This window comes from Gracilinanus agilis, chromosome 3, assembly GCF_016433145.1.
Source record: "Gracilinanus agilis isolate LMUSP501 chromosome 3, AgileGrace, whole genome shotgun sequence".
NCBI lineage: Eukaryota > Metazoa > Chordata > Mammalia > Didelphimorphia > Didelphidae > Gracilinanus > Gracilinanus agilis.
In genome coordinates this window covers 537624592-537646798 of record NC_058132.1, presented here as the reverse complement: position 1 = coordinate 537646798, position 22207 = coordinate 537624592, and positions in this window count along the sequence as shown.

The window sequence follows — 22207 nt, the reverse complement described above, 5'->3', positions numbered from 1 at the left end:
CTCCCACCCTTCTCAACTGCCCCTCACCCAAAGTTCTCCAGGGGGGTCCCCTGGAATTCTGGGTTAGGCTATCCCTGTACCTTTGCAAGAATTCCATGCTTTGCATCTGCACACAACATACCCCTATATTTGCCTTCTCAACAGACTATCCATTTTTTGCCAAATAAAGAAGTAAAATGGATTTATGTTTTTGTCTTTTTTTAAAATTTAGAATATTTTACCATTTTTACATGATTCATGATTCCACCCTTCCTCCCCCACTCCAGAGTTGACAAGCAATTCCACTGGATTATGTATGTATTATTGTTCAAAACCAACTTCCTTATTATTCATATTTCCAGTAGAATAATCTTTTAACATCAAAATCCTAGTCATATCACTATCAAACCACGTGGTCTATCATATACTTTTCTTCTGCATTTCTGTTCTGTTATATCCTCTATCTCTTGCTTAGTCTTAAATTCCTTTCTTTCCCATATATCTTACAGATATGCTATTCTATGTTAACATAATTTATTTATGATTTCACTCTTTATATTTAAGCCATTTACTAATTTTGAATTTATGCTGGTATGAGTTGTAAGGTGTTGATCTAAACCTAATTTTTCCCATGCCATTTTCCAATTCCCCATTCTAATTTCCCAGCAGTATTTTTTTTTCAAATAGTGACTTCTTGTCCAAAAATTTGGGGTCTTGGGGTTTATCGAACACTAGTTTGCTATGTTTATTTTTCCCTTGTCTTTTACATTGATCTACCCTTCTATCTCTTATTCAATACCATATTGATTTGATGACCTCTGCTTCATAGGAAAGTTTAAGAACTGGTACAGCTAGGCCCCCATCCTTCACATTATTTTAAAGTATTTCCCTTGATATTCTTAATCTCTTATTCTTCCAGATGAACTTTGTTATATCTTTTTCCAGTTCTATAGGAAAAGTTTTTGGGTAGTTTGATAGGTATCGTTCTTATAAAGCCCTTTGTGCATAACTCCATATTGCACTACAGAATGTTTGAACCAATTCATATAAGTAGATTAATTTGGGTAGGATTGTCATTTTTATTATGTTAACTTGTCCTACTCAGGAACAATTAATATTTTCCAATTATTTAGAACCAGGTGCAATTGTGTGAAAAGAGTTTTGTAGTTGTATTCATATAATTTCAGTATTGGAGTAGATAGTCTTAGTAGATAGATTCCTAAATATTTTATATTGTCCAGATTGATTTTAAATGGAGTTTTACTTTCTTACTCTGAATTTTGTTAGAAATATATAGGAAGATTGATGGTTTATGTGGATTTATTTTGTATCCTGCAACTTTAGTAAAGTTGTTGATGATTTCCACTACCTTTTCACTTGATTCTCTTGGATTCTTTAATTACATTATCATCTCATCTGCGAAGCATGAGAGTTTAGTCTCCTTATTGCCTACTTTAATTACTTCAATTTTTTCTCCTCTAATTGCTACTGTTAGTGTTTCTAGTACAATGTTAAACAATAGAAGTAATAATGGACATCCTTGATTCACTCCTGATCTTATTGGGAAGGTTTTAACTCATCCTCATTGCAGATGATACTTGCTGATGGTTTTGAAATTATACTTTTATTATTTTTAGAAAAGACCCATCTATCCCTATACTTTCTAATGTTTTCAATAGGAATGGGTGTTGTATTTTGTCAAAGGCTTTTTCTGCATCTATTGAGATAATCATGTGATTTCTATTTGTACGGTTCTTGATATGGTCAATTATATGGATAGTTTTCCTAATATTAAGCTATCCTTGCATTCACGGTATAAATCCTACCTGGTCATAGTGAATAATCCTTGAGATAACTTGTTGGAGTCTTTTTGCTAGTATTCTATTCAACATTTTTGCATTTATGTTCATTAAGGAGATTGATCTGTAGTTTTCTTTCTCTTTTGTCTGTCTGACTGTGGAATCAATACCATATTTGTATCATAAAAAGAATTTTGTAAGACTCCTTCTTTGCTTATTTTTTCAATTAATTTCTATAGTATTGGGATTAGTTCTTCTTAAAATTTTTGATAAAATGCACTTGTGAATCTCCCTGGCCATGGGGATTTTTTCTTAAGAAGTTGCTTGATGGTTTGTTCAATTTATTTTTCTGAGATGGGATTATTTAAGTATTCTAGTTCATCTTTTGTTAATCTAGTCAATTTATATATATTTTAGATATTCACCCATTTCACCCAACTTGTCATATTTATTGCCATATAAATGGTCAAAATAGTTCCTAATATTTACCTTAATTTCCTCTTTATTAGAAGTATAATTACCTTTTCAAACTGTAAATTTGATTCTTTTTTCTTTTTTTATTAGATTAGCCAGTCCTTTATTTATTTTATTTGTTTTTTTTTCAAAGCACCATCTCCTATGCTTTTTATTAGTTCAATAGTCATTTTACTTTCAATTGTATTAATTTTTCCTATAATTTTTAGGATTTATGATATAGTGATTTTTAATTTGTTCTTTTTCTAATGTTTAAGTTGTAGGCCAAATTAATTGATTTTCCCCTGAGTACTGCTTTGGATATATCCTATAGTTTTTTAAAAATATGATGTCTCCTGATTGTCATTCTCTTAAATTAATTCTGTAATTGTTTTTATGATTTCCTTTCTTGACCCACCAGTTTTTAAGAATTAGATTATTTAGTTATTATTTAGTTTCCAAATAATTTTAAATTCACATTTCCATGGACCCTTTTTGAGTATATTTCATCACATTATGATAGAAAAAGTTGCACTTATTATTTCTGCTTTCCTACATTTTTTTGCAATACTTCCTCAATATTTCTATTCTCTACTACATGGCCTGGTCTATCTTTGTAAATGTACCATGTACAGCTGAGAAAAGATATATTCTATTTAGTTTTCTCCATATATCTATTAATTCTAATTTTTCTAGCATTTCATTCACTTCCCTTACTTCTTTTTAATTTAATTTTTGGTTTGATTTATCGAGTTCTGAAAGGGGAAGGTTGAGATCCCACACTAATATGGTCTTACTATCTATTTTCCTCCTTGAACTCCTTTAATTTTTCCTTTAGAAATCTGGATGCTATTCTATTTGTTGCTGTAACATGGAAAATGGCAGGGTGGAATTCCTGCAAGATACAGGGTCAAGCCTCACCCAGAATTCCAGGGGACCCCCCTGGAGAACTCTGGGTGAGGGGACAGTTGGAAAGTTAAACAGTTAATTCCTGGGGATTGATGTGAGCAGGTGTCTCTGTTTGCTTTTCCCAGTTTGGGGTTTACCTTGGTGGCCATAGTGGCAAAAGCCACTGTGGTTTCTATTGGAGAGTTTGCCTGTCTAGCAGGATTAGACCTTTCTAGCAACAACATATTAGTTATTTAGTTATTTTAGATACTAGAAGTGATTATTATAAGCTTTGAGTGCCAGCTAGATATAATGTCTGTCACTCCCTCCTGGGGGGGACAGTTTCTAACTAACAGTTCAGGGCTTCCCAGATCCTATCCAAATCCTTGATAGCCCCTCCTTGCCTATCCCTTCTTTCTTTTATTAATATATAAATTACATCTTTTAATAGTTGTTCCTGACTTTATTGAGGACATACTCACAACTACTATAAGTTTGGAACCTTTCTGTTGCCAGCAAAGGAAGTCAGTTCCTCATTAGTTTCTGAAAACAAATTATCAGCTTGTCCTTTGTCCCTCAATCAAACCTGTGAGGAATATACATGGAGAAAGTGAACATCATTAGAGATTTGCTTTGCTGAGTCTTGTCAGAAGTCATTGCCCAGTCTCCATTTTTAACTGAAAAACCAACTGCTGCGTGGAAGGGGTTTGAGAACAAGGAGCACTTACCCACCCTACTCACTCAAGCCTGTGGTGGGGAGGAGAGAGTCTTGCAGGCTTTTAGCCCAGGACAGTCCATCAGCTTCCCAACATCCCTGTTATTACAAACATCACAGTGCATAAATGTTTAGTAATGATATTACTTCATTGTTTATAGTGTCCTTTAACAAAATGTAATTTCCTTCCTCATCTCTTTTAATCAGATCAATTTCTACTTTGGCTTTGTCTATTATCATGATTGCTACTCCTGCTTTTTTTACTTCAGATGATCCATAATATATTCTGCTCCAGCCTTTTACCTTGAGTCCATGTGTTACCCTGCCTCAAATGTGTGTCTTCTAAATAGCATATAGTAGGATTCTGTTTTTTAATCCACTCTGGTATCTGCTTCCTTTTAATGGGTGAGTTCATCCCATTCACATTCAGTGTTATAATTACTGCGTGTTGCTTTCTATCATATTATCCCCTTTAATGTCTCCTCTATTTTCTTTCTCTCCGTCTTACCTCATCAGTATTTTGTTTTTGTCATCCTCTCTATTTCTGTCTCCATCCAATTACCTCCCTCTTCCCTTATCTTTCCCCTTCTTCCTTCTCTGTGGGGCAAGATAGAATTATATACCCCACTGAGCATACTTATTTTTCCCTCTCTGAGCTCTATGTGATGAGAGTAAAGTTTCAGAATTGACTGTCACCATCATTATCTTCCCCTCTCTATAATGATTTTTACACTGCTTTATGTCATATAATTTATCTCATTCTATATTTCCCTTCCCTTTTCTCTCACTGCCACCCTGTCAGTGCTTGGTTTTTAAAAAAATATCATTCATAGGCATACATATAACGTACATAAATATCATTCCATATCATCATATTTACATATATATATATGTATATATATCATCATAATCAGTTTATTTCCCCACCCTCTTTCTGAATGAATTCCTTCTATCTTCTCTACCACTGATTTGATAGTCTGAGGGCTGTGAGCTCTGAGAGCCCCCTCTCCCTGCTGTTTACTTGATCCTTGAGATGCTAATAGTTTAAAAGGCTCATGCATAAGCTTTTGATCTCATTCTGATATTGATCAGGACAGGGACAAATCCTAGCTTCAGGCTTAGTCTAAAGTTTTTGTTTTCACTGTAAATTTGATCCAATGGGCACAATCTTGATTGTCCTGTTTTGGAGCTTCACCCTGAGCTTTAGACAAAAATATCAATACTTAGTACTTAGTATTATCATATACCCCAACTTGTGAATTAAGTCCTTGTCCCAAGCCCAGATTATAGTTCCCTTGACTGGATCTCCAGATTTTCCACAGGTTTGAAACTTCAGGTGCTATGAGTTGGCTTGTACCTTTATTTCCTCAGACAGGGTCTCAGAATCTGGATGTTGGCTTAGGCATATGTTCCAGAATTTCAGACAACAGATGTGGGATGGGGGTGTGTGACTTGCTCTTGGCTTGCTCTTCCCTCCTTTCTCCAGCTTCTTGTTGGGCCTCTTCTCCTCCCACCTCCTTGCCCCTGATGTTCATTGACTATTTCAGGGTTTTTTCTTTTCTTGAAAATTCTTCTACTCTGTCTCTTTGTTGGTTCTTTTACTCCTGTGTTCATTTTGTGGTGATATTTTAATCTTGGTGGGAGAGGATTCTCTTGGTGGCACAGAGCTGCTGAAGATTACTCTGCCATCTAGGCGCCACCCTTGGAAATACTCTAGAATTGATTCTAAGGAAAACAAAATGAGAAAAAGAAATGACACTTGAATAAATTTACTTTGAGGAAGTACATGACATGCCACTATTGATAGATTTAAAAGGTATTTGAGAAAGGGAAGAATATGAAAGGTAGGAGTAAAAGCATCACAAATTTTCTTTTTAAAAATCCAACTGACTAGCATAATATTCATAACTTATTTTCCATTTCTATAAGAATAACATATATCCTTATTAAGAACATGAATGCTGAAGAGTAGTGGACACTTGCTTTGGAGTATTTGTATTATGGAGACCTAAAAAGATAATGTCTTTTAGATGAGGTTTTCCAAATGCTCTTTTTTTTCTTCAGAAGACATTGTATTTGTTATAAACAGTTTATTATATAACCTTTGTCTAAACTTTGTACCAAATTATAGGTCTTGTGTAGGAAGTACTTATATCAGTGGTATCACTGTTACATTTATGCAGCTAATAGAGGGTATCTAATCATTTTTTAAAATTACTACCTTTCTATAAGTTGAAATGTATCAGTGAGTTAGAGGGTATCTACCTTAAGCACATGAAAAAACTTCCCCCTCAGAAGATGTGGATGAGGACAATTTATGCCATTGACCATAAAGGCATCTGAGGCATGTGCTGGGGAGTTTGGTTAGACATTGTTAGTGTCTAATCTCTAGTTGGAACCTTGATTTTAGTTAGACATTGAGGTAACCTAGGTCATTCATACATTCTAAATCATCACCAGTCATCTTGACTTTTACCTTTCCATTGGATTTGATGAACCTAGAAGAGAACTTGAGTCTAATAATGACTATGCAACTTTGCCTCACTTAAATACAATTTAATTGTGCTAAATGATATCACCAGTGTTGGCATTTTAGTCATCTTCAAAGACCAAATTCCATTCAACTAAACAACATTTCATATAATTGGTTCATTCAAAAAAAGGGTCCAATTCATTTCTGAATTTACATGATGTCTGTCACTTTCATACATCATCATAATAAAATTATCCTTAAAAATTTGTGAAGGTTAGTTCAAGGGAATCATATTGAAAACTAGTTCTGATATGGTTATTGATATTAACATCTAGAAGTATGAAATCTTGGAGAGAGATTTGGACTTATGATCAGAAAACATGTACCTGCCTTTTATTAAACTGTATAACCTTCTATAATTTACTTATTTAATTGAACCTCAGTTTCTTCAGTTTTGAAAGTCTCAGATGGAATTTTTAATTTCCCTAATATGCTAACTCTTTTCCAATGGTGCATATTATAACATATCTATAACTTTGAGATTTGTTCTGGCTGAGAAATCCAACATCTTACTGTTACTGGAAAGTCTAATTAGAGTATTTCTCACCTTATTTAAAGAAAAAATAAATATAGCACACACAGGGGAAAAATAAAACTTTGAAGCCTAGTAATAACTGTTAGTATGATTTCTTACTGGTGAAATTTTGGAGAAACTATCCAAGATAAGTCTCATGAAATTACCCACAACCTCTAAAAAAAGCTAAATTCCTTTAGCAAATACTAGAATGTTATTTAAAAATTGCAATATAATGGTACAGTTCTTGGTTTTAAAGATCAGTTGACTTGAGAGGGACTGAGGATAGGATTTCACAGTGAAATCATTATTAAAGAATCCTTTTTGGGTATCTATCAATTAAGGAATAGCTAAACAAACTGTGGTATATGATGGCGATGGAATACTATTGTGCCATAAAGAATGATGAATAGGATGATTTCCAAAAAAGCTGGAAAGACCTACACAAATTGATGCAGAATTAAGTAAGCAGAACCAGGAAAACATTGTACACAATAAGCAATATTGTGGAATAATCAACTGTGATAGATTTAACTATTATCAGCAATACAATGATCTAGGACAGTGATGGGCAAACTTTGGTGCATGGGTCAGATGCGGGCCCGCTGAAATGTTCTATCTGGACTGGTGACATTATTCCTAATCTGAAAAGTACAATGAGTAGGATACAATACAGTGAAACTTTGAAAGAGTTGTCTTAGAAACAGACTGATAGATGAGCATTTCCTTTATTTTGGCTCCCTCTTTAAAAAGTTTGGCCATCACTGATCTAGGACCATACTGAGAGACTTATGACAAAAAAGCTATCCACTTCCAGAGAAAGAACTATAAAAGTAGGAATGCTGAGGAAAGTATAAAATTTTTCTCTTGTTTATTTGGATGTATGTTATGGGGTTTGGGTTTTATAAGATTATTCACTTACAAAAAATAAATGATATAGAAATGTTTTATGTGATAATACATGTATAATGCAGATTGAATTGCTTGCCATCACCAGGAAAGGGGAGGGAAGGATGGAGGATGACACTTTGTATCATATAACTTCATAAAACTTATGTGGAAATTTGTTTTTATACGTAAATGGAAAAAATAAATGTAAAAAAGTAAAGAATTTCTTTTATTAATATATGTCAGAACTATATTTGGATTTTATTATTATAGATTTGCCTAGCACCAACAGATTAAGTGACTTTCTCAGGACTGCATAATCAGTTGTTTTAAGAGTTTGGCTCTCTCTATATTATATGCTCTGTTTTTTCTCACCATTATTATGGATATTAAAATGACAAATTACATTGAATATTTTAGAATGCTAAGATAAAATTAAATTTGTGATATTCTAAATAAATATTCTAAAATTCTAAATCTAAAAAATATACCTAAGCAAATTAATGAAAACATATTACATAATAGTCTCTAAGAATAGAGCTATAGAGCTATGATTTTCTGTAGACAACATATTTTTTCTCTTGTTTCCAATTTGCATCCTTATTATCAAAATAAGATTCATTAGAATTTATAATCCATTGGTATAGTCTTTGCAATTATAGAGTCACTTCTATGGCATGCTGGAGACAAGACTGGAATTAAGAATGCTAAGGACATTAAGAGCATTTCTCTATGTTGTATATATTCAGCAGCAGGAGACAGAAAAAAAATCCATTTAAAATAATTGTGGCTAGTATAAAATACCTGAGAATTTACTTAGCAATACTAATCCATATGTTCACAACTCTAAATCATTGTTAATACAAATAAAATCTGATCTAAACACCTGAAAAAAAAACAATTAATTGCTCATGGTTAGACCTAGCCAATATAATAAAAATGGAAATTCTACATATTAATTTATATATTCAGTGCCATAAAAAACCAAAACACCCATACATTATTTTTTAAAGATAGAAAAATAATAACAAAATTGATCTGGAAGAACAGAAGAGCTAGAATATAAAAAGAATTAATGAAAAAATTGTAAAGTATATGAACAGATTTACTGTCTCTCAAATTATATTATAAAGCACAAACTATCAAAATAATCTGAAAATCACTAAGAAATAGAATAGTGAACTAATGCAATAAATTATGTACTCAATATGCAATGGTAAATGACCACACTAACATAGTGTTTGACAAAACCCCAGATACAAGTTTTTAGACGATGAATTCACTATTGACAAAAACTTCTGAGAAAACTGGAAATTATGCATAGACCAACATTTCATGCTATATGCCAAAGTAAAATCAAAATTGACACATGATTTAGAAATAAAGGATGGTATCATAAATGAAGAGATCATAAAATAGTTTATAGGTCAAATCTATGGAAAGGGAAGAAATTATGTCCAAAAAAGAGACAGAGGACATTATAAGATATACAAATAGAAAACTTTGGCTACATTAAATTAAAAAAGTGTCTGCACATAGAAAATCAATACAACTGAGATTAAACACAAACAAAAATATTTGGGGAAATTTTTTTTAAACCCTTGTACTTCGGTGTATTGTCTCATAGGTGGAAGAGTGGTAAGGGTGGGCAATGGGGGTCAAGTGACTTGCCCAGGGTCACACAGCTGGGAAGTGGCTGAGGCCAGGTTTGAACCTAGGACCTCCTGCCTCTAGACCTGACTCTCACTCCACTGAGCTACCCAGCTGCCCTGGGGAAATTTTTATAGCAAGAGTCTCTGACAAAGGCTCTATTTCTCAGAAATATAGAGAAATGAGTAAAATTTATAAGAATACAAACAAGCTTTCCATGTTGGATAAATGGTTAAAGGATATGAACAGGCAATTATCAGGTGATGAAATTAAAACTATCTTTAGTCATATGAAAAGTACTTTAAATCACTATTGATTAGAGCAAAGAAAATTTTAAAAAATCTTTGAGGTACCTCCTTATACCCATCATACCCAAAAAATAAAAAAAATAAATGAATGCTGGAAGTGATGAGGAAAAATTGGTACCTTAATTCACTGTATAATAATTACGCTGTAAATAGCATTGTGAACAACCTTCTGTAGAGGAATCTGAAACCATGCTCAAAGGACTATAAAACTCTGCAATTCCTTTTACTCAGAATATGCCTGCTAGGTATGTATCCTAAAGAGATAAAAATTGGAGGGAAAGTCTACCTTTCCAAAAAATATTTGTAGTAGCTCTTTTTGTGGTAACAAAGAACTGGAAATTGAAGGGCTATGTATCAGTTGGAGAATGGATGAATAAATTGTGGTTTATGAATATAATGGTACACTATTGTTCCATAAGAAATGACTAATAAGATGATCTCAAAAAACAACAACAACAGTCTCTTAAAGGCTTATATGAAGTGATGCAAAGAGAAGTGAGCAGAACCAGGAGAACACTGTACACAACAACAATAATACATGATGATCACTTGTGAATGACTAAATTATTATCAAGACAAGGACCAATGAAAGTTCCAAAAGACTCATGACAAAATATGATATCAAATTCCATAAGAGGAACAGAGTCCAATTGCAGATTGAAAGATAAAATTCTTCATTTCCTCTATTAAATTTCCTTTTGTGTAAGCAATATATTTATTGTTTCAGAATGTGCTGAACATGGAAATATATTATATGAAAATATTTGTACGGACTATATCAAATGATATGCCTTCTTTGGTGAGATAGGGAGGAGTGAGAGGAATGGAGGGAACATGGATTGCAAAATGTTAGAAAATAAGTATTAAAGTTGTACCAATGTATAATCTAGAAAAAATTAAATTAAAAATGTTCAGAATATATATTTTAAACATTTACTACAGAAAGTTTTTATACTAAATAATATCTGGCAGCTACAATATATTCTTCAATATTGTTTTACCCATCAATTGGTGTTATTGGAATTAAAATTCCATTTATTATCACAAATGTTTTTTCCAGAAACATAAAATATTTTTCCTAACTAACTTTGCTATTGTACCTAAATAAATACTCATGAAATTAAAGGTGTTTTATGGTGTATGAACATCAAAGAAATTATAGATTTTTGAATTATTGAAATAATAGTTTTATTTCAATTATAAATGAAATATCTTTTCTAAATAAAGTTTTACTTAAATATCTATTTAGAACAAAATAATTACACCATCATTTTTTATCAATGCAAAGAAATTTCTTGATAATGATATTCAATTAGAAAACATCCACTAGCATAGAATTACTTACTATAAGATTAAAAATATTTTAACTACTCACAAATATATTTATTAACTCTGTATTTACTTACAGGTATGTAGGGCAACTGTCAGGAGCACTGATCAATATATGGAAGTATTATTTCTGAGGCTATATTTTCATTGAGTTCATCAAATTAATAAACTAGAGTTTGATTTTTGATGTTGTTCTTGTGATAATACAGGTTGTTTTATTAATATTCTCTTAAAATAAGAACAGAACATGCATCTATTCCAGTACTTGAAAATAAATGTTTGCTATTCTCTAAATTGCTTTCTTTTCAAAGGTATTATTTAGAATATTATAATAGTCTGCATTTTTCATCCTTTATAACCATATTGATTATAATTCAAGAGTAATCAATCAACTACTAGTGAGAGAAGTTAGGTGAACTTCCAGGAAAATAATGACTGTCAATTATATTTATATAAACTTTAGCCTTATAGAAATCCATATTTTATTGCTAGACATTTTAATGAACCATAATATGAATGGAAATGAACTAATACAAAAAATGAGATGGATAGATGTACCAAATGACAAATTAGTTTGTCCCAATCCCTAAAAAGCAGGGTGCCCTGTACATCACAGATGCCAAATTAAATATTTTAGGTAACAATAATCTATGTTATTTTGTTGTCTGCTTATTTGCAAAACATGGTTCTTCTGATTTTTACATTTAGACCTCTCAGTGCATACATGAATATAATTTACATGAATTTAAATGCATGCAGCCCATGTTAAAAAATAATTATCAGAGCAGACAAGGACCCCTAAGAGAAAAAGATCAAGAAATTATTTCAAAGAATCAGTTTAAAACAAAACATATTCCAAAATTTAAGGTAAAAATTATATTATCAATATCATATAGCAGTAGAAAGGAGGAAGTTTTTATAACTGCAAGGATTAGTTCGTTTATAAATTCTTATTTTCTGAAATAAACTAGAATATGCATTTGGGAACTTTGTGTTTTATAGACTAATTGAGATATTTAAGAAAAATTCTAATTCATTATAATGAATTTACTTTAGGGAAAGGTTCATTTTATTTCTATTTTTCTAGGTATTCTATTTTATGACATGACTAATGCCTAAGCTATAGAGTGATATAATTCAAATAAGAATTCAGATCTACAATAATATATTTACAATTGTTAACAATTATTACAGAAATATCAATCTGGGTGTTCCCAGAATATATGCATGTGGTGAGTTTTGTATAAAAGACAAAAATGTAATATTTGGACTGGTTTTAAAGGTGCCAATTAGGTTGTTTATAACAGTAGTAGAGTTCCTACCATAGAAACTATAGTAGAATCCAACATCTAGAATGCAATTTTCCTATTGAGCTGGGGATAAAAGATCACTTGTTGGAGACAATGGAGGGAGTTCTTTTTTATGGACAGAAAAATATGTTGCTATAACTTCAAAAGGATTATCAGATATTGTGATTTTAAAACAACTAGTTGTGAATTTTAAAATACCATGGCTCCCTTTATCTGGCCATTTCCAAATTAATTTTATGATATATGGCATTTTCACTCAAAACATACAGAGTAACTTTCTCCCAGACCTGGATTATACTCATTGTGGATAGAAGAATTCTGGCCAGGGAAGTGACACAATTGTGAAGGCATTAAGAGATAAAATTTTATACTATTTGCATAAGGGGATGATGTTACAACATTAAAAAAAACTTCTTGGAATGAGTGAATACTAAAAAAAATGTCAATCAAGCAAATTTTAACAATGACTGCATTATATATTTATTTTCCCATATATATCAAAGAATTTATGAGAACCATCTATACATACATGAGAGGTATTTAATTAACATATTATATGTAAGTATTCAGGCTTCTAAATGTTAAATTACATAGTAGAAATAAAAGTAATGCAATTACTTTTTTTGGAATAACAGCTTCCAGCATTTACATAGCAATTCAAGATTTGCAAACCATTGAAAGATATTATTTCTTTTTGTCCTCATAACAAATTTTAAAAGTTGGCTGTATTATATAGTCTTCATTTCTATAGAAGAAGAAACAGGCATAGAGGGGTGAAGTGATTTGTTCATGGTCTCATAACTAGTAAGTTTCTAGGTACAGATTTGTACTGTTTTTCCTTATACCATGTTTAGAACTCTATTCACTATGTCATTACACATTTAATAGAAAAAAGTAGAGAACAAATTCTACACCACTTACTATTGACTAATTGTAAACATACATATGGCAGAAAATATACATATACTTTCTGACATTAAAATTTCTTCTTTAGACATGGTTATTAGAGTCCAACTTGAAGACAGAATTTCTAAATATGTTCTATTTCTCCAAATACTTTTTGTAGATGAAGTCACATTTTTTGCATCCTGCCCTGTAACATTGCTCAGCTTTCTGGAAAAGTATTATAATCACTTAATTAAATTTCCCTAGCCAACATCAGAACAAAACTAGTTGAATATATGACATATAATTAATTCACACTGTAAAGCACTCATTTTTCATTTTAACTGAATAGTAGAATAAATACTACAATTGAACATTCATTTGGGCTCTGAATTAATAGAAATAGTAAATGTCAGTATCATTTTGATGAATTAAAAAGTCCCTTCCCTGAGTTCAAATGTATCTTTGAAACAAAAGTCTATGTGCTTTATTGGTCTCCTCAGGAATCCTAAAAAAGCATGGAAGAGACTCTTAGTATATTTACCCTGAGACAAAAACATTGTAGAACACAGGCAAGAATTTTATAGAATGGGAAAAATGGTTACTTTTAATCTGCATTTTTGAAAGTGTAAAATTTAAATTAACATTCAATAACTCCACCTCCAGAAACCGTGATCAGGAGAAAAAAGAGAGAGGAGGCCAAGCTACACAAAACTTATATCCTCCCTACATTAGTACTTAACATGAGAAGGAACATGGGAACCTGAGATTTAGAGTCCTGGGAAGAAAATCCTAATTACACAGAAAGGAATTATCTGCCTTTATAAAAATTTTGATCCTTCTGAGTTGTAGAACTATATATGTGTTGAGTGCTGTGTTAACCACCAAGGGGGAAAATGTTATGTCAATGCAGCCCCTATCCTTCAAAGGCAAGTAATAAATCTACAATGGTGAAAACAAAGGAAAGTTGTTTCAATTTGGAAAACCATTGAAATATTGACTTCCAATAGAAAAGATATTCTTGATTTGTTTACTGTTTCTTGAGTAAAAAATGGAAAGAGGAAATGACTAGTCTGTACATGGTAGATGGTCAGTTAGCAAGGAAGAGACTGACTACAATTAATGTAATATGCATTTATTCTCAGTCGGATTCATAAACCATGGGAGAGTTTTAGATTATTTAAATATGGGTAATTTGCCATTTGCTTTATATGTAAGTGATAAAATATTATAGAAGAGAGTCAACCTCAGAACCAGTATGAACTCTGGATAACTTTTATTCACATGCAAATATGCATTAATAGATGGAATTTCCTTAATGAAGTTAATTCAATATACCAGAAAAATTATAGGTTGTCCATTTCCTATCTAGCTCACATATCACAGTATTCATTCACTCATAAATCATTGAATTTATCATCCATGGAGTTTCCAGTTTGTTTGTTCTTATTAAATATTTTAATATTTGTGTATTCATTCTATCATACTCTAGGCTTCATTTTCTGCCTCCTTCAACTATATATCAGTTGAGAGCATAATGCTCTCCTTTTGCCAACTTTACCACCCTTACCAGCTATACACAGCATCTTGGATTCTTTTTCTGTCTTCTATGGAGAATGATAACCTATTCCTCAGTGATTAATATACAACCCAACCCCTAAAACTCTCTCATTCCCTGTGATTTTAAATAACCAAGCAATAATTGTTCAAAAGCTGTTAATCAATATTCTTTTATTCCACTTCCAACAAATGTTTACTCCAATATTCCACTATAACATTTTCAAAGGGTGTTTTTTTTAATGTCTGCACCATAGGTAACACATTTTCACATTAAACTTTTTCAATTCTAGTTTCATCCATTTTCTTGTATTCTTTTAGACATGGCAATCTCTGTTGACGTTGAAACAACTCCTTTATTATTAGTAACACTTAAATTCATACCTCCTCTATAATTAGAAAATCTTGAACCCCTAAACTACATTACCCAGAATCCTTTTCCTTTTGTTGTTTATAAAAATGAGGATAGCTGAGATTAGAAGGGAGAAGAGTATTTTTTTTGGGAGAAGATTATTTTAATAAAAGCCATGCTGATAGAAATAAAATCATTAGGCCACACGCCTGTAAGTATTCAAACTCCTGCCTCAGCCATTTTACCTTTTCGTATCTTCCTGCGCCCGGTAGCTAAAAGAGCAGTTCAAAGTCACTTCCCCTTATTTAAAACAGTCCCTCACCTTGAATACGTAATCCAAAACAGGAAACCCATTGGGAATCATGGGAAATGTAGTTCCAAGTACCCCAAGTGATTTTTAAATAACACATTACCCCCCTGAGATCCATTGAAAAAGACTGGTCTTTTTCAGTGGATCTTAAACCAAAAGAAAAAAGGACAAAAGTTAGCTGTGTTGACAAAAAGCCAATTTGGGGCAGTCCCCCACTGGCATAAGATTGTCCATTCAAAATAAATGCATTCAATTTGTTCAACCCCCATAGTTCAAATCACCTGCACCCTAAAGTCCAAATTTGGATCTTCATGATCCAGTGAAGGCTCTTCAGGCATCTTTTGGTGCCTCCACCCAACGGGTTCATCATCTGGATTCTGGGGAGATGGTACAATCCTTATCCTGAAATTATTCTCAAAGTATTTAAACTTTACATTATAGATTACCAAACATATATTTTCTTCTGAGAATTATACATTACCCCCCTGAGGTTACTTCTAAAGGAGTAAAAATTGACTTGCAATATAGATTATAATTCAGACATTATGATTATAAATACTTAACACACACACCCCTGAGGAAAATTTTAAATAACACATTACTCCCCTGAAAAGGTCAGCCAAGGATGCATGGCTGAGTGAGTCACGGGGGTGCATGAAATCAATTGGCAAACAAAATAATAAAAAAAGAATAAAAAGAATAAAATTCAAAAAAGGAGAAAAAATTAACTTCTGAATGAAATGTAAAATGTTCAAAAAATGTAAGGAAAATAAACTTAGGCCTTTGAATCAAGGCCTAGTTATAGTGATTTAAGCAGTTTGCAATTACCCATTCAGGGCCAGGACTACAGAAAAATTGCCATTTTCTCTGTATAGAGAGAGGAATAAGGGAAATGCTTTTTTGATCCAATTTTTCCCTGCACCTTCTCAGGGAATGAGCCATTAAATGATAGCCAATCTTAGGTGCTTCACTAGGAATTTAAGTTGAGGGGACCCACGTCCTCTAAAGTTTTAGAAAAGACTGGGACTCCAGGACTCAAACCCCAATTTTCAAGCCCTTCAAGTATTGGCATAGAACTCCTGCAATTCATGCAAATTCTCAGTCAAATCTCTGTAACCATGTGGCTCAGCACTTCTCCTGGAATCAGACAGAGGCATTAAATCACAATCCCATAGTCTCAAGGCTCTTTAAGTGTTTGCATTAAGCTTATATAGCTGAAAAATAAGAAAAAGATGAATAATGATTATATATGTACTTCCAGTACAAGATGAGAAAAAAGAAAAATCAATTGCTCTAATTAAAAAAATGTTTTAAAAATCAAATATATATATATATATATATATATATATATATATATATATATAGCTTAGAACTAGAAGGATTTTGTTACCCAAAAATGAGATTTTCTGTGAGAGAAAGTGGGTTTTACAAAATAGCAGATTCACAATGCACATTCAAATAGAGTACCATATTTCTAATAACACATTTTAAAACAATAAACAATGATGTTCAAAAAATCATATATTTGTTACAATTTTTAAACCTTGGCTAAGAGTTTCTCAACAAATTCTGTTACTGCTTCCATATAAAAATCTGATATTAAAAAACCTTCTGGCCTAAATTACCCTCAGAAATTCTAGATCCTTCAGATAAAAGCATAGAGGCTAACATTAAAATAAAATATATGACAATAATTCTCCACAATAAAATATATAAAGCTTATCCTTTAAGACAACAATTCTTTAAAATAAATACAAAAGGGGGGCAGCTGGGTAGCTCAGTGGATTGAGAGCCAGGCTTAGAGATGGGAGGTCCTAGGTTCAAATTCGGCCTCAGACACTTCCCAGCTGTGTGACCCTGGGCCTACCTGGCCCATTGCCTACCCTTACCACTCTTCCACCTATAAGTCAATACACAGAAGTTAAGGGTTTAAAAAAATAAAAATAAATACATAAATACATAAAAACCTTATCATTTATACAAAACGTTACTAGGCATTTAAGTAAAATTTTAAAAGACCTCTCACAAGATTACAATTTAAATCTCAAGGCAGGCATCAAACTCTCCAAGGTTTTATACAATTACCAAGATAGAATAAAAACTTAAAAAACATGTGCTCCTATAAATCCAGTATACATAAGGCAATTTACAACTTTAAAAAAGTTGTGAGATGTTCAAATGGTATGAGAACACAGCAATGTTTTGATTACAGTAAAAATGAAACCTGAAATAAATTAGGAAATATAATGTGAGTACCAGATTAACAAGCTGGTCAAAACCTCTTACCAGTTCTAATAGATTTTTTCTCATTATTTGGGAGTTACAATAAAATGCCAAACAGAATTAATCTAGCAGCCACAAACTTCATTAACTTAAAATGATTCAGTGCAACAGGAAAATCAACGAAATAAACAAAATTAATTCACAAAAGTAATCTGCAAAATGCAGTAAGATACAGTTTTTTTAAAACCCTGAGTTCTGAGGTTTTAAACTCCCCTTCTGGTCCCATTTAAAATTCAAATTTCAGGGTTCATATAATCAGTCTCTGCTCTTAGTTCAAAGTTCTGAGCAGGTATGGCGTGAATTTCTTTTCCCCTGAGTTTGAGTTTAATAATTGCAAAAAGTTTGAATAGGCCATGCGCCTGATGAAGAGTAATCACTAGTTCAAGGTTCATACACTAGCATCCACTTGGGGTTGTGGGCTTGGGGCTAGAGAAAAGCTTAGGTCAGTTTTGTAGAAAAAATACCCACGTGGAGAGCTTGTGGGGGTTGGAGGGTGCCTAAATCAGGCCTTTAGAGAAACACGTGGAGGCTAGAATGCAGGCCATTACCAAGAGGGGGGGGGAGGGGCGGTGATACCAAATCTTTAGCAGCAGCTGCAAAAGTCTCTGAAGATCACGGCAGTCTGAGCAGGGTGATTGTGAAAGCAGCAGCACTGTTGGGGCTCAGAACAGGATGAGCAGCACCAGTGAGGCAGGAACATGAGGCAGCAGTCTGTACTGGCAGTCTCCAGATTTAGGATTAGCAGAGAACAGAAGTGGAAGAAGGGAGTCCAGGTCAGGACCCAGGAAACCCAGCAGTCCATCAGTGTCCATAAGGGCCACCAGGCCCGGGGCATTGAGCAAATTAATTCGCAGCCCAGTGGCAATTAAAACCATTGTCCCTCTTCCCTAAAAGGTAGCCTAGAGGCTGGGGAAAATAGGGAGAGGACTGGGTGAGGAAAAAGATCGTTTCTGAAACTCTGGGTCCCAGAGCCTCATGGCTTCTTCTTAGGCTATCTACAAAATTTAGGGTCCAAACTTCAACCTTCTGGTTCGCCAAACTGTTGTTTTTAAAAATGAGGATAGCCAAGATTAGAAGGGAGAATAGTATTTTAATAAAAGCCATGCTGATAGAGATAAAATCATTAGACCATGCACCTGTAAGTATTCAAACTCCTGCCTCATCCATTTTACCTTTTCATATCTTCCTGCGCCCAGTAGCTAAAGGAGCAGTTCAAAGTCACTTCCCCCTATTTAAAACAGTCCCTCACCTTGAATACATAATCCAAAACAGGAAACCCATTGGGGATGACGGGAAATGTAGTTCCAAGTATCCCAAGTGATTTGTAAATAACACACTTTCGTCTACCTTGTGTCTTCATATGTTGTTTATAAGTTTGCAGTAAGCCCGGCCTCCTCTCTCTTTTTCCTGCATGTGGGGCTGGGAGAGCTGGATTTTTACTCAGGATTTTTATTTTAGTTATTATTAATAAATCTTATTAAATATAATATTTTGAGATATTGTATATTAATTTTAATTCTCACATTCCTAATTCAGTAGTCATGGTGGATTTGTCTAAATAATCTTTGCTATTTCCCTAATGAATGTTATACAATAATTTTAAATAAAATATTATCAATAAGATTGCAGTAATATAGCATAGGGATCATACCCTGGGACTTGATGGGTTTTATACCAGGAATGCAGGACAGTTCAATTTTAGGAAAAATAGCAGTATTATTGACTATATTAATAACAAAGCAAATATAAAACATGATTACATCAATAGATGCAGAAAATATTTTGACAAAATATACAACTCATTCATATTAAAACAATAGAGAATATTGGAATAAATAGAACAATCCTCATTTGTTAAATTTCATATATCTAAAATTAAAAGCAAATATTATCTATAATGAGAATATTAGAAACCTTTCCAATATGATCAGGAGTGAAGCAAGGATATCAATTGTCACTACTATTTAATATTGCCCTAAAGATGCTAGTTATAGCAATAAGAGAAGAAATTGAAGTAATTATAGTATGAAATGTAGTAATAAAACTATCACTTTTTGGAGATGACATGATGATATACTTAGGGAATCCTAGAGTATCAACCAAAAATCTTATCAAAACAATTAAAAACTTTAGTAAATTTGCAAAACATAAACCAAAGTGAGTCATCAGCATTTCTTTATCTTACAAATTAAACCAAACCATAAGAGATAGAAAGAGAATTTGCATTTGAAGTAACAGAAGGCAATATAAAATACCCGTGAATCCACTTGTCAAGAAAAATCCAGGAACACAACCACAAGACACTTTTAACAATTGGAAATAACATTAATTACACATGAGTAGGCCAATCCAATATAACAAAAATGACAATTCAGCCTAAATTAATGCATCTATTCATTGTAATACCAATAACATTACCCAGAATTTCTGTCATAGAGCTAGAAAAAATAATGAAATTCATCTGGAAGCACAAATGTCCCAAAATATCAAGATAATTAATGAAATAAAATAAAAGAAAGATTGACTCACTTTACTGGATCTCAAACTGAATTTATGAAGCAGCAGCCATAAAAAGAGTCTGTTTGATACTAGTTAAATACAGTATGGATCAATGGACTATATTAAACATTCAGCATTCAGTAAAAATCACAATAGTAACCTAATTATTGAAAAACCCAAATAACTAAGTTTTTGGAAAAATAATTGACTATTTGAAACAAACTTCTGGGAAAGTAGGAAAACAATTTGAAAAATGGTAGACAGACTAACTAATAACTCATATTATATACCAAGATAAAGTCAAATTTGATGAATGATTTTGAAATAATGAGGGGTTCCATAAACATGTAGGGGGAACAAAAAATTGTATACCAATCACAGTTATGAATAAGAGAATTCATGAAAAATCAAGACAAAGAAAACATTGTGAAATAACCAGTGCAATCAAATTTAGAAGGGAAACAAAAATATTGGGAAATTTTTTATAGCAAGTTTCTAACAAGGTCCTAATTTCTCAAATATTAAGATGATTTGGTCAAAATTTCAATAAAACAAGTCATTCCCCAGCTGGTAAATGGTCAAAGAATTTGAACAGGCAGTAATCAGATGAAAAAAATAAAACTTTCTTTTGTCATATGAAAAAAATTTACTATATCACTATTGATTATAAAGAAATCCAAATAAAAACATCATTGGGATACTACCTCACATTGTCAGACTAGCTAATATGAATTTTTTAAAAGGCTAATGATAAATTTTGGAGGGGATGTGGGAAAATTAATACATTAACATATTGTTGGTGAAGCTACAGACTAATACAAACATTCTGGAGAACAATTTAGGGCACTGTCCAAAGTGCCAACTGTGCATACCATTCAAGAAACCATACCACTACCATGTGTCCCAGAGAAATCAAAGGTATGGGGAAAGGACCTTACTATACAAAAATATTTATAACAGCTTTTTCTGCAGTGACAACAAATTGAAAATAGAAAGGATATTCATCAATTTGGGAAATGCTAAAAAGTTATGGTATATGTTTGCTATGGAATATCATTGTTTATTTTTTAACCTGGGGACAATAAGGAGACCCCAAAATTTATTGAATAAATGGGTGATATAATCACATCAGAGCTTTCAGAATTTCAGTTAGAAAATTGTATATAGGCCGGTCTATTGTAAGAAGCAGTAAGACTAACTAGCAGATTATCACAATAGTTAAGAAATTATGTAATGAAGATATATCCTAGCATGGCAGAAATATCAGGTAAGAATAATGGATGCATATGAAATTGAAGAAAGAAACTATCCCAAACTACAGAGAATAGTGTTGATAAACATGGAAATATGTATTTCATGATAACACACATATAACCTATATCTTCTTACTTGCCATCTCAGAGTAGAGGGAGGAGAGTAAGGCAGAGAATATATATCACAAAATATCAGAAGACAATCATTAAAAATTGTGTCAATGTAAAATTGAGAAAAATACTCTTTACTTTGAATTGCCACTTCCAAGAACTCCCTCTATCACCATCATTCAATACCTAGCTCTCATTGGAGATTTATTCCATTCATATTAGTCATCCAATCAAGATTCTGGTATTTGCTGTCTACTGATTTCCACCATATACTCCTTCATTATTTGAATGAAAAACAAATAGAAGGAAACAAACTATGTCATTGAAAAAAAAAAACAACTAACATTAACTGGTGTTAAAATAGGCAATAATGAGACCAAGCTATCACTCTTTGCAGATGATATGATGGTCTACTTAAAAAATCCTAGAGAATCAACTAAAAAACTACTGGAAATAATGAACAACTAGCAAAGTTGCAGGATACAAAAATAAACCCACATAAATCATTAGCATTTATATACATTTCCAACACATCCCAGCAGCAAGTTAGAAAGAGAAAAATCACCCTAGATATTATAACATATTTAGGAA